The following is a 10,315-nucleotide window of genomic DNA, read 5'->3' as shown; positions in this document are numbered from 1 at the left end:
TATTAGGATAAGATTCCATGAATCTATACTGCATTACCTGGACCACTAGGGGTGTTACTTCACTACAAATAATAGACTAGAAAATGGCTTTAAACTGGAGTGAAACTGACACTTTAAAAGTCACTTTCATAGAATTGCCAACCCCAAATGTTCAAAAATCAAGAATCAGGGTCACCAAAAATCATGAGTTTGGCTTTAAAATAATGATATTATGTAAAAATAATAGATTTGGTGGTTTCTTTAATTTACATTTTCCTTTTTGAGCCTCTAAGGTGCACTGGGGTCACATTTTGAAGCTTTCTCCATAGCCACAAGAGCTAAAAACTTCATTTTTCTTTAAGAATGAAAGCTGAAATCATCACATATCACTTGACTCCAGGAGCTGGGGCTTTAAGGAAAACAATAATTATGAGACTCATGACAAAATCAGGAGAGTTGGCAACACTGCTTTCACTTCTGTTTAAAGGCTAGTTACTTTCGAGAAGGGTCTTAAACACAACACTACAGTGATTGAGATGCAGTTTTCACAGGAGAATATTTTAAATCAAACACCAAGAAAATTCCACATTTTAAAGTTGGGGAAAAAATTTAGACTTCTGAGGTATATCAGGGCCACTGCAGGCAGGAAAGGAAAATAAACAGGCACAGGAGCTCTGGGCAGCTCTTCCTCATGAACGAAAGTTGGAGGGTCAAATCTTCTAGTCCCTAATCAAATAAAACGTCTATTGCCATCAATGCCCCCACTCATAGATATAAACATCATAGTGAACATGTGATAACATGTGTGGTCAATAACTGTACACTTCATACTTCAATATCTGAGCCATCTGAGCCAGAGTTACACATCTTATATGCATTGGCTCAAAGACTACATTTTCTGGCATATTCTGAACAGTGCTGAGCACACAAATCGTGCCCAGTGAATAATACAAATCATGACAATAATCGTCAACTTTATGGACTCTGTGGATGCAATTTCTATTCTTTGTTCTGGAATTGGCCTGAATACAGCTGAAACCCTAAGAATTTGATATATAATCACGTCTGATACTCATACGACACTTTCTTATTGCTTTCTTTTCTCAAACTCAGAACAAAAAATCACAAAACAAAATGGTTTTCAGCCTGGGGCAGAATCTGCCACCCATTGGCGGTTAAGTGCTCTCCTCTCATCTGATTCTCATTCTCTTTCTTTCTTCATCCTTCCTGACCTCTGTGCTGCTTTTCATACTGTCAACCATGACATCCTTCCCAATCGCCCCGGACCAATTGCTGGGGTCTCAGAGAACTGGCCTTCTTGGTTTTGCTCCCATCCATCAGAGGCCTCTTTTTGCAGCATACAGTAGAGAGAAATGCTGGTCCAGTGGATAGGGAGCTAGCCCTGAGAGACCTGGGTTCTACTCTCTTCCCCCCCTGGAATTTCTGTATGATTTCAGGCTAGTGCCTTCAAAGGTTTTTAGGTACCCAAAGATGCAGCTAGGCATCTAGTGGGGTTTACAAAGCAACTAACCTTCTAGGCACTTTTGAAAATCCCACTAGGTGCCTAAATACCTTTGAAAATCTTGTTGTTGGTCTCTCTGTGCCTCAGTGTCCCATCTGTACAATGGGGATAACAGCACTGCTCTATCTCACCGAGGGGCTGTGAAGTGAGGTGCTCAGATACTACAGTGATGGGGCCACATAAGTGCCACAGGTAGAGTGGGAACTTCTCTATACCACTGCTAGCCCTTCCCTGGGTTTTAGCCCCTTCTTTTCATTTATGCCCCTCACATCTTCCTCTTTTCTGAATGTAACCTTGGCCCAGAGGGCTTGGCTGTATTTCTTTTGCATTCTCTCTTCAACCCTGCCGCCCTGCAGAGGGATTCCTGTTTTACAGATTCATTTAATTCCAGATCCTTAATTTAATTACCAGCCTTTTCTTATCTTAATCTCCCTGCCTCTGTTTGTAAACAAAACACTGACTCCTTGCCCCAGGGACAGAAACTGGGAGAAGCACCTCTCTGCAGAACTCACATAGGCCTGGTCTACACTACGACTTTAATTCGGATTTAGCTGCGTTAATCCGAATTAACCCTTCACCCGTCCACACTACAGAGCCAGTTAATTCGAATTAAAGGGCACTTAAAATCGATTTCTGTACTCCACCTCGACGAGCGGAGTAGCGCCAAAATCGATTTTGTTAATTCGAATTAGGGTTAGTGTGGCCGCACACCACCGAATTAATGTGGTTAAATTAATGGGGTAGTGTGGCCGCACACCACCGAATTAATGTGGTTAAAAACCGAATTAATGTGCTTAGTGTGGCCGCGCACAATCGAATTTATACAACCTGTTTCCCAAATTCGAATTATCTAAATTCGGATTAATCCCGTAGTGTAGACATACCCATATGCAGTTAAGAGCTCCACCTGGGAGCACACCTCCTGTATGAAATTTGGGGTGGGGGTAGCAGCCCCCCCCCGCCCTACCTAATTGGCGCCCTTGGCTCTCCTCCTGCTTTTGCAGTATGGCTGCTTCATGACTCGGCCCTCCATCCGGTTATGCTGTGATTCCCCTTCCTGGGGAATCTTTCAAAGTCTCTCTCCACAAGTAGCATCAGGCAGTCCTCATGCCCTCCACCCTATGTCATTCCCATAGGACTCAGGCACTCTTCCTATTCACTGCCCCAAAGCAATACCTCTCTGCAGTGGCTGTTGGGAAACCCAAGCCTGTCCAGGGGCCTGTAGTCATAGGCGCCAACTTTTCCCGGCGCCGGTGGGTGCTCGCGCCCCCCGCCCCGGCCCCGCACTGACTCCACCCTTTCCCTACCCCGCCCCCATTCCAACCCTTTCCCCAAAGTCCCCGCCCCAGCTCTGCCCCTTCCCTGTCCCTATTGGACTCTTTCCCCAAATCCACGCCCCGGCCCCACCCCTTCCCCGAGCGTGCTGCGTTCCCCCTCCCTCCCAGCGCTTGGAAGGATTGGGAACTAGGGGGAGAAGCAGGGACGCGGCGCGCTCAGGGGAGGAGGCGGAGGTGGAGGTGAGCTGCGGCGGGGGACTGGGGTGGGGAGCTTGGCTGCCCATGGGTGCAGAGCACCCACCAATTTTTCCCCAGCACCCATGGAGTCGGCGCCTATGCCTGTAGTAAGCAGCTAAGGTGGGGTGGGCAAACTTTTTGGCCTGAGGGCCACATCTGGGTGGGGAAATTGCATGCAGGGCCATGAATGTAGGGCTGGGGCAGGGGGTTGGGGTGCGGGGTGTGGGAGGAGGTGCGGTGTGCAGGAAGGGGCTCAAGGCAAGGGGTTGGGGCAGAGGAGGGGTGTGGAGTGTACGAGGGGGCTCAGGGAAGGGTGTTGGGGTGCAGGAGGGGGTGCAGAGTGCGGGAGGGGGCTCAGGACAGGGAGTTGGGGTGCGGGCGCTGGCCCGGCGCTGCTTACTTGGAGCGGCTCTGGGGTGGCAGCGGCGCACAGCGGGGCCAGAGCGGGCTCCCTTCCTGCCTGCCCTGACCCCACGCCACTCCCAGAAGCGGCCAGCACCACGTCCCTGTGGCTCCTGGGGTGGGGGGGGGGCAGAGGGGCTCCACACGATGCCCTCTCCTGTGGGTACCTCCCCCAAAGCTCCCATTGGCCGTTCCCACAGCGCCACAGGGGTGGCAATCCCGTGGTCTGGATCCAAAGCTCTGACGGGCTGGATCCGGCCCGCAGGCCGTAGTTTGTCCACTCCTGAGCTAAGGTCTGCAGCTACACCAACCTTATTGCTCTTGCCCCTCTGGACTACTTCCTATGGTGCTTCTCCATGCTTTTATTCTCCATCCTTCCTAGTCAGACCCTTCTCTTAGGCCTACTAGGTAAACCCTTTCTCAGGGGTTCCTATCCCCCTTCCTTCTCCCTTACCTCATAGAGAGAAACTACAGGCCTCCTAACTAGCAACCTCTACACCAGAGGATCTCAACCTTTTTCTTTCTGAGGCTATAAAAATTCCACAGTCCACTTGTGCCACAACAACTGTTCTTCTGCATATAAAAGCCAGGGCTGGCTCTAGGAGGTAGCAAACAGGGCAGTTGCCCAGGGCCCCACGCCACAGGGGGCCTCGTGAAGCTAAGTTGCTTCAGCCTCGGGTGGCAGGGCTTGGGGTCCTGGGCTTCAGCCCATTCATTGGAGCTTCGTCTTTCTGCCCTGTGCCCTAGCAAGACTAATGCCAGCCCTGCTTGGTGGACCCCCAAAACCTACTTGCAGGCCCGGACTCCTGGCTGGGAACTACTGCTCTGCACAACCTAAAGGCTTGGCTATACTTGCAACAGTAGAGTGCTTTGGGTTAAACTAGCCTTCGGAGAGCACACTAGGGAAAGCGCTCCAGTCTGTCCATACTGACAGCTGCAAGCTCACGGGCATGGCCACATTTGTGGCATTTGCAGCGGCATTGGGAGCGATGGATTATGGGCAGCTATCTCAGTGTTCAAGTGGCTGCAACGTGTTTTTCAAATGAGGGGGGTGGGGTGGAGTGTGTTGTTTGTATATGTGGGGAGAGAGAGAGTGGGTTTTTGGAGTGCTGAGAGTGTGTCGGCACGCTATCTTGTAAGTTCAGATCCCCCTAGCCCTCCTGCCTCTCACTCACTCACTCAGTAAACATTTGCTTTGCCCCGTTGCAGATAAGCAGCCCCTGTCTGAAACGGAGCTCTGAAAAGGCATTCCTCAGCCTATTTCACAACAAAGAGAAGAGAGGCCACTTGACTTAAGGGGATTATGGGATGTTTCCGGAGGTCAATCAGAACGCTGTAGTGTAACTCCTCTTTCACACTGGCCCTGGGGTGTCTCAGCCAATATGCAACAGCCGTTATCCCTCTCGTGGAGGTGGAGTACCAGAAGCGCTGTAGCCAGGGAGTCAGAGCACTCTACGTGCTTTGCCAGTGTGGACTGGGAGTAAGGTAGAGCGCTCTGTGAGGCTTTATTGCGGTATAAAGTGCCAGTGTAGCCAAGCCCTTAGTCTCCTCTGTTTGCAGCTTAATTGGCTGGGCCCAGCTGGCCAAATTCAACTCTCTCAGGGCCGGTGTGGCACCTCTTCACACCACCACCCTAGAACTGAAGACTAAAAAAGGAAGCTCTAACTGGCTCTGAAGTTGTGGTTTAGACATTAGATAATTTGGTTTCAGTATTAAACTATTTGACGAGCACCACACTAAAGATCTGTCTGACTTTGGTAAGATTCTTCAGTTGGGATTTATAGCCAAATGGATAGCCACCTTAGATTCTTTCTTAGAATTGATAAGGATCAATTATTTGTAATATTAATTTGACGATTTAACTAACGTGATGATAGTGTGACTTTGATTTGATACATATATTCTTAGTTTGAATTAATAGTAGCAGAGCTTTGGTGATATGTGTAACACTTCCTGAGGTACCCCATTATTGGGCACCTCGCTACCACCTGGCTTTAGCGTGAGGCAGTCTTGCCAGTGCCTGCCAGATGGTCAGCCCCCCAACTCCTCTGGCCATGGGCAACACTCCTTTCTAGGCCTCCCTCTTTCTCTCTAGAAGTTAGCGATAGGCACACCCCAATCCTCAAGCCCCCCAAACATCTCTCTGGAGTGTCCATCCTCTGCAGAACACTTGCAGTATTCACAGAGTCACTGCTCCAGCTTACCAGTTCTACCTCAGCTCACCGCCCTGCTTCACATAGCACTTGGATAGGTTTATAGTGAAAGTAAGGAAAAGTTTATTTAACAAAGATTTAAGTAATAGCAAGTAGAAGTATTGGAAAGAAATGGTTACATATAAAATAGAATCATAACATGCATTCCAGAAGAACTTCGACTTAATTAACAAGCTATGCAGCTTGTTAATGCAATGCTCACCCAAAGTCCTAGCAGCATTTGACCGCCAGGCTGGCTGGGACCTTCCTTTCATAAGACAAACATGCTGTTAGCTTATCTCCTTAGTGCAGGATCCCATGTGTTCCATCCTTTGTCCTTATTCATAAACAGGACATCCCCCCTGCTGATTTTTTCCTGTAGATTTTCTCTCTTGTAGGTTTCTCAGTCTTTTGACTGGTATCTGACTCAGTATGCAAACAGGTTTCCATTGGGAGGCAGACAATACACACATGGCCAGCCAGAGAGATAAGGGTCTGTTACCTCCTGACAGGGACATGTCTGAGGTACATCACCTCCTGGTGACCTGCCTTAACGCCCAGATCTTAAGAAAACCATTTCCAGTATAGACACATATGTAGCCAATGATTTTAGTTTGGTATCCATTTATCATGTGATGTTATGATTAATCAGTGTGTTATATTACATATATTCTCTGTATGTTAATTAGAGTTAATTTGTAGGATTATAAAAATATAAGATTGATCAATATTTAGAGGAACTAGGTAGTAGACATGAATAAGACAAGCTGAAACGCAAAAACCTGTAGGTCAAGGCCTGCAAGACTCTAGCTAAGCTATTTTAGGCCTTGGAGACAAGAAATGATGGCGCAAGTCAATGACCGAGAGATAACCTGAAAGATGATGGGAAAGAGATACCAATCGGTAATATTGCGAAAGTATAGCTGGGAAGATTAAAATTAAATCATAAAATGCTGTAACAACAAATATTGTCTCTAACACATGCCTTAACCGCAGACAAAGGTGGTATGTCAATGTTGACAAAACCTACCCAGCCTATAGAATTTGGGATCCCTTGTGTTTCCAGGGGACACAAACCAATAGGAAAGAGAGGGTTGACACTTTCATGTATAGGTGCAGAATGTAGTATAGACAGACTCACGATATAAAAAGGAGTCCGGTGGCACCTTAAAGACTACCAGATTTATTTGGGCATAAGCTTTTGGGGGTAAAGTATATTTATGCTTATATCTGTAATTTTCACTCCATGCATCTGAAGAAGTGTTTTTTTACCCATGAAAGCTTATGCCCAAATAAATCTGTTAGTCTTTAAGGTGCCACCGGACTCCTCATTGTTTTTGTGGGTACAGACTAACACGGCTACCCCTCTGATACTTGAGTATAAAAAGGGGTGCCCAGAGCAGGAAAATTGGCTTCCTATGGGGAACTCCAGCAGGAACCACTCCCATATTGATGGTCAATCCATGAGAGGGCCAACAGACTAACACCATCTAGGAGGATGTGAGTAGGTCTGTAGGTATAACCAGTTCATTATACGTATCTATAGGAATTTTATATGCTATGACATTTATTGCTTTGTTGATAACTTTAATAAAATTACTAAAAGCTAGATGCTCTTTGTAATTGTATGTTATTTGCCTATGCTCTCATGTGTTCCTATGAACTCTAAATCTAGTTGAATTTGACACTGTAGCTGACAGAGCCGAACCCACTGAAATATGATTAACATTAAATAGAATAAAAGGTTACACATAACTCCTGAAATATTATCGGCACAGACACTTTGCAGTGAGTATGACGACCTGTGGGTGCCTGGCTCTCGGTACTGACCTCACATGCCCCCCTTCTGTGAACTGTTATGCAGATATCCGATCCAGGGGATCACTGTTAATCCCTGTGCACCCACAGTGCCCTCTGCCAATTGGCACCCAGGGGTGTCTGGGGGTCACAGAATGTTTTCTTGGTTTTGTTTTTAAGTGTTTTAATAAAAGTTATAAGTTACATTGCTTTTGATATAAGCAATGTGGGTCCAAAGCCTTTAAGGAGATGGCTGGGTATCAGCCAGTCACCTAAAAGCATGACCAGCTCCTCCTAATTAGTCTTTGGTTCTCACTCTCCGCAGCCACTACATCTAAAAACCTGAACCCTGAGGAAAAAGGCTGGCTGTGCCTGGGTTCCCCCGCCCCTGGTAACAGCCTGGCTGTGCCTTAGCACCCTGCCCCCTCATAATGTGCTGGCTGTGCCCAGCTGCCCCCTAACTGGCTGGCCATGCCTGGGTTCCTCCTTCCCCAGTGCCAGGGTGCCCCTCAACCTTGTAACAGGCTGGCTGTGCCAGGCTGCTGCCCATAAGAAGCAGGTGCTGCCTGGGCTCCAGCCTGTTAGTAAAAAACAGGCAGGGCCCCCATGCCGTGATATCGCTATTGAAGCGATGCCGTGACTCGGATTCGAACCGAGGTTGCTGCGGCCACAACGCAGAGTACTAACCACTATACGATCACGGCGAGCTACTGGGGCTCTGTGACAAGCGTCTGGCGCCCGCCCTCTTCAGAGCGGAGCCGATGACGTCACCACAAGAGTGCGGCCCAGCTGTTCTGTCTCCTCCCCTTACCGTGTCTAGAACAGCTACTGCGCATGCGGCCCCCAATGGAGGGGGCGAGCGCTAGGTGGCGCAGAGCTCCATGCAGAGCGCTAAACCAACGGATTGGGGAGGCGGGGCGAGCCGGAAGTGTCCTGAGGCGGGAGCAGTTGGCGAGTGTTCGCTCTAGTCAGGCGCGCGCAGCCACCTCTCAATGGGAAGGGCGGGGCTATGGTGGGCGGTGGGGCCGGCAGCTCTTCCCGCCCCTGCGCTGGGGGCGCGCCCATGTGGGGCCGGTTTGCTCGGCTGCGGCCTTCGCTGTCCCGCCTGGCACCGCCTCTCTCGCGCGGGGACTAGGGAGCCCCTCGGCCGCGCGCAAGGGAGTCAAGCCCCGGGGCGGGGGTCTTGAATGAGGGGCAGGCTCCGCCCCCTGTGCACCCCGGCCGGCCTGCGGGTCCAGCCACCCCGCCGAGAGCAGCGCCCGGGGCCGAGTGCGGCCGCGGGGGGAGAGATCCCCCATTCCCTCCCCAGCCCCCGGCTGGCCTGGGGTCAGGTCCCCGCTCGCGTCCAGCCAGGGTCTGCCCTGCGTGCTGCCAGCCTCCTGCAGACCCACCCGGGGCCTACGCTGCCCGCTGCTGGGCCCGGCGCTCCCCTGAGCCAGGAGACACCTGAACACGCCACTGTAAAACAAAGATGTGCCCAGCTGCCCTTCTCAGCACAAGCTTCCCCGGGACAGACTGGCCCTGCAACAGTTATTCCGGCAGTGTAGGGTCTAGTGCAGGGGGGGCAAACTTTTTGGCCCAAGGGCCACATCTGCAAATAGGAATTGTATGGCGGGCCATGAATGCTCACTGTGAAAAAGGGTGAGGTCTCTGGGGATGAGCGGTTTGGGGTGCAGGAGGGTGCTCTGGGCTGGGATTGAGGGGTTTGGAGGGTGGGAGGGGGATCAGGGCTGGGGCAGAGGGTTGGGGTGAGGCTTTGGTTGGGGGTGTGGGCTGTGGGGCTGGGGATGAAGGGTTTGGGGTGCAGGAGGGTGGTCTGGGCTGGGATCGAGGGGTTCGGAAGGTGGGAGAAGGATCAGGACAGGGGTTTGGGGCGAGGGTTTGGGCTGGGGATGAGAGGTTTGGGGTGCAGGAGGGTGCTCCGGGCTGGGATCAAGGGGTTCAGAAGGTGGGAGAAGGATCAGGACGGGGTTTGGGGCGAGGGTTCGGGCTGGGGGTATGGGCTGGGGATGAGAGGTTTGGGGTGCAGGAGGGTGCTCCGGGCTGGAATCAAGGGGTGCAGGAGGGGGATCAGGGTTGGGGTGTGGGGAGAGGTTCAGGGTGGCACTTACCTCAAGTGTCTCCCAGAAGCAGCAGCATGTCCCTTCTCCGGCTCCTACGTGGAGACATGGCCAGGCGGCTTTGTGGACTGCCCCGTCCGCAGGTACCACTGCTGCAGCTCCCATTGGCTGGGGTTCCCAACTGTGAACCAGACTGGATGCTGCAGAGCAGGCACAGAATCCCCCCAGTACACTGAGCTGGGCAGTACTGTGCCATGGGGAGGAGGCATTTCTTCTGGGCACCAACTGGGGATGAGCCTAGGACAGGTGTCTTGATAGCCCTGGGATATTCTTACCAGCTGGGATCGCTGGATAATGGGGAGGGGTAGAAACACAGAGAGAAAAGTGAAGGGATGGCAGAGAGAAAGAGAGGGAGAAGGAATTGGTGTTTTATCATTAGAGGGCTTGATCCTGCTAGTGCACCCCTACGGAAATCACAGAATTCATTGTGCAGTGTGTATGTGTGCATGAGGGCCATAGGCAGGCCCATCGTGAGAAATTTTAAGGCCCGGTACATGTTAGCTGAGGTCATACCACCTTGCATTTCACTTTATTTATACAAATGTTACAACTGTTTTGGGGGCCCCTTGAGCTCAGGGCCACAGTACAATTGTCCCGCCTTTCCCTCTCCCTCTCATCAGCCCTGGGGATAGGCAGTGAAGCGGGATTATATCTGTTAAACAGACAATGAAGAAGAGAGTGGATTGTGAGTAGCTGTATTTGTGAGAAAGAATGTGGCATTTGGTGCATATTTCCTCATGTGTGAGTGCACGTGAGTACATGCCTTCCAGTTCCTTTTCAGCATTAGAA

The 10,315-nt window shown here is 50.6% G+C and overlaps 1 non-coding gene across 1 annotated transcript; it reads right to left on the bottom strand.

Annotated features, from left to right (window-relative positions):
* Positions 1 to 8,038: 8,038 nt before the first annotated feature.
* TRNAH-GUG lies at positions 8,039 to 8,110 on the bottom strand. Its single transcript has one exon. It is a non-coding gene; the product is annotated as a tRNA-His (tRNA).
* Between the last annotated feature and the right edge of the window lie 2,205 nt (positions 8,111 to 10,315).

This window comes from Terrapene carolina, unplaced genomic scaffold (genome assembly GCF_002925995.2).
Source record: "Terrapene carolina triunguis isolate 2854851 unplaced genomic scaffold, T_m_triunguis-2.0 Scaffold67, whole genome shotgun sequence".
Lineage (NCBI taxonomy): Eukaryota > Metazoa > Chordata > Testudines > Emydidae > Terrapene > Terrapene triunguis.
This window is presented reverse-complemented; position numbering and strand designations above follow the sequence as displayed.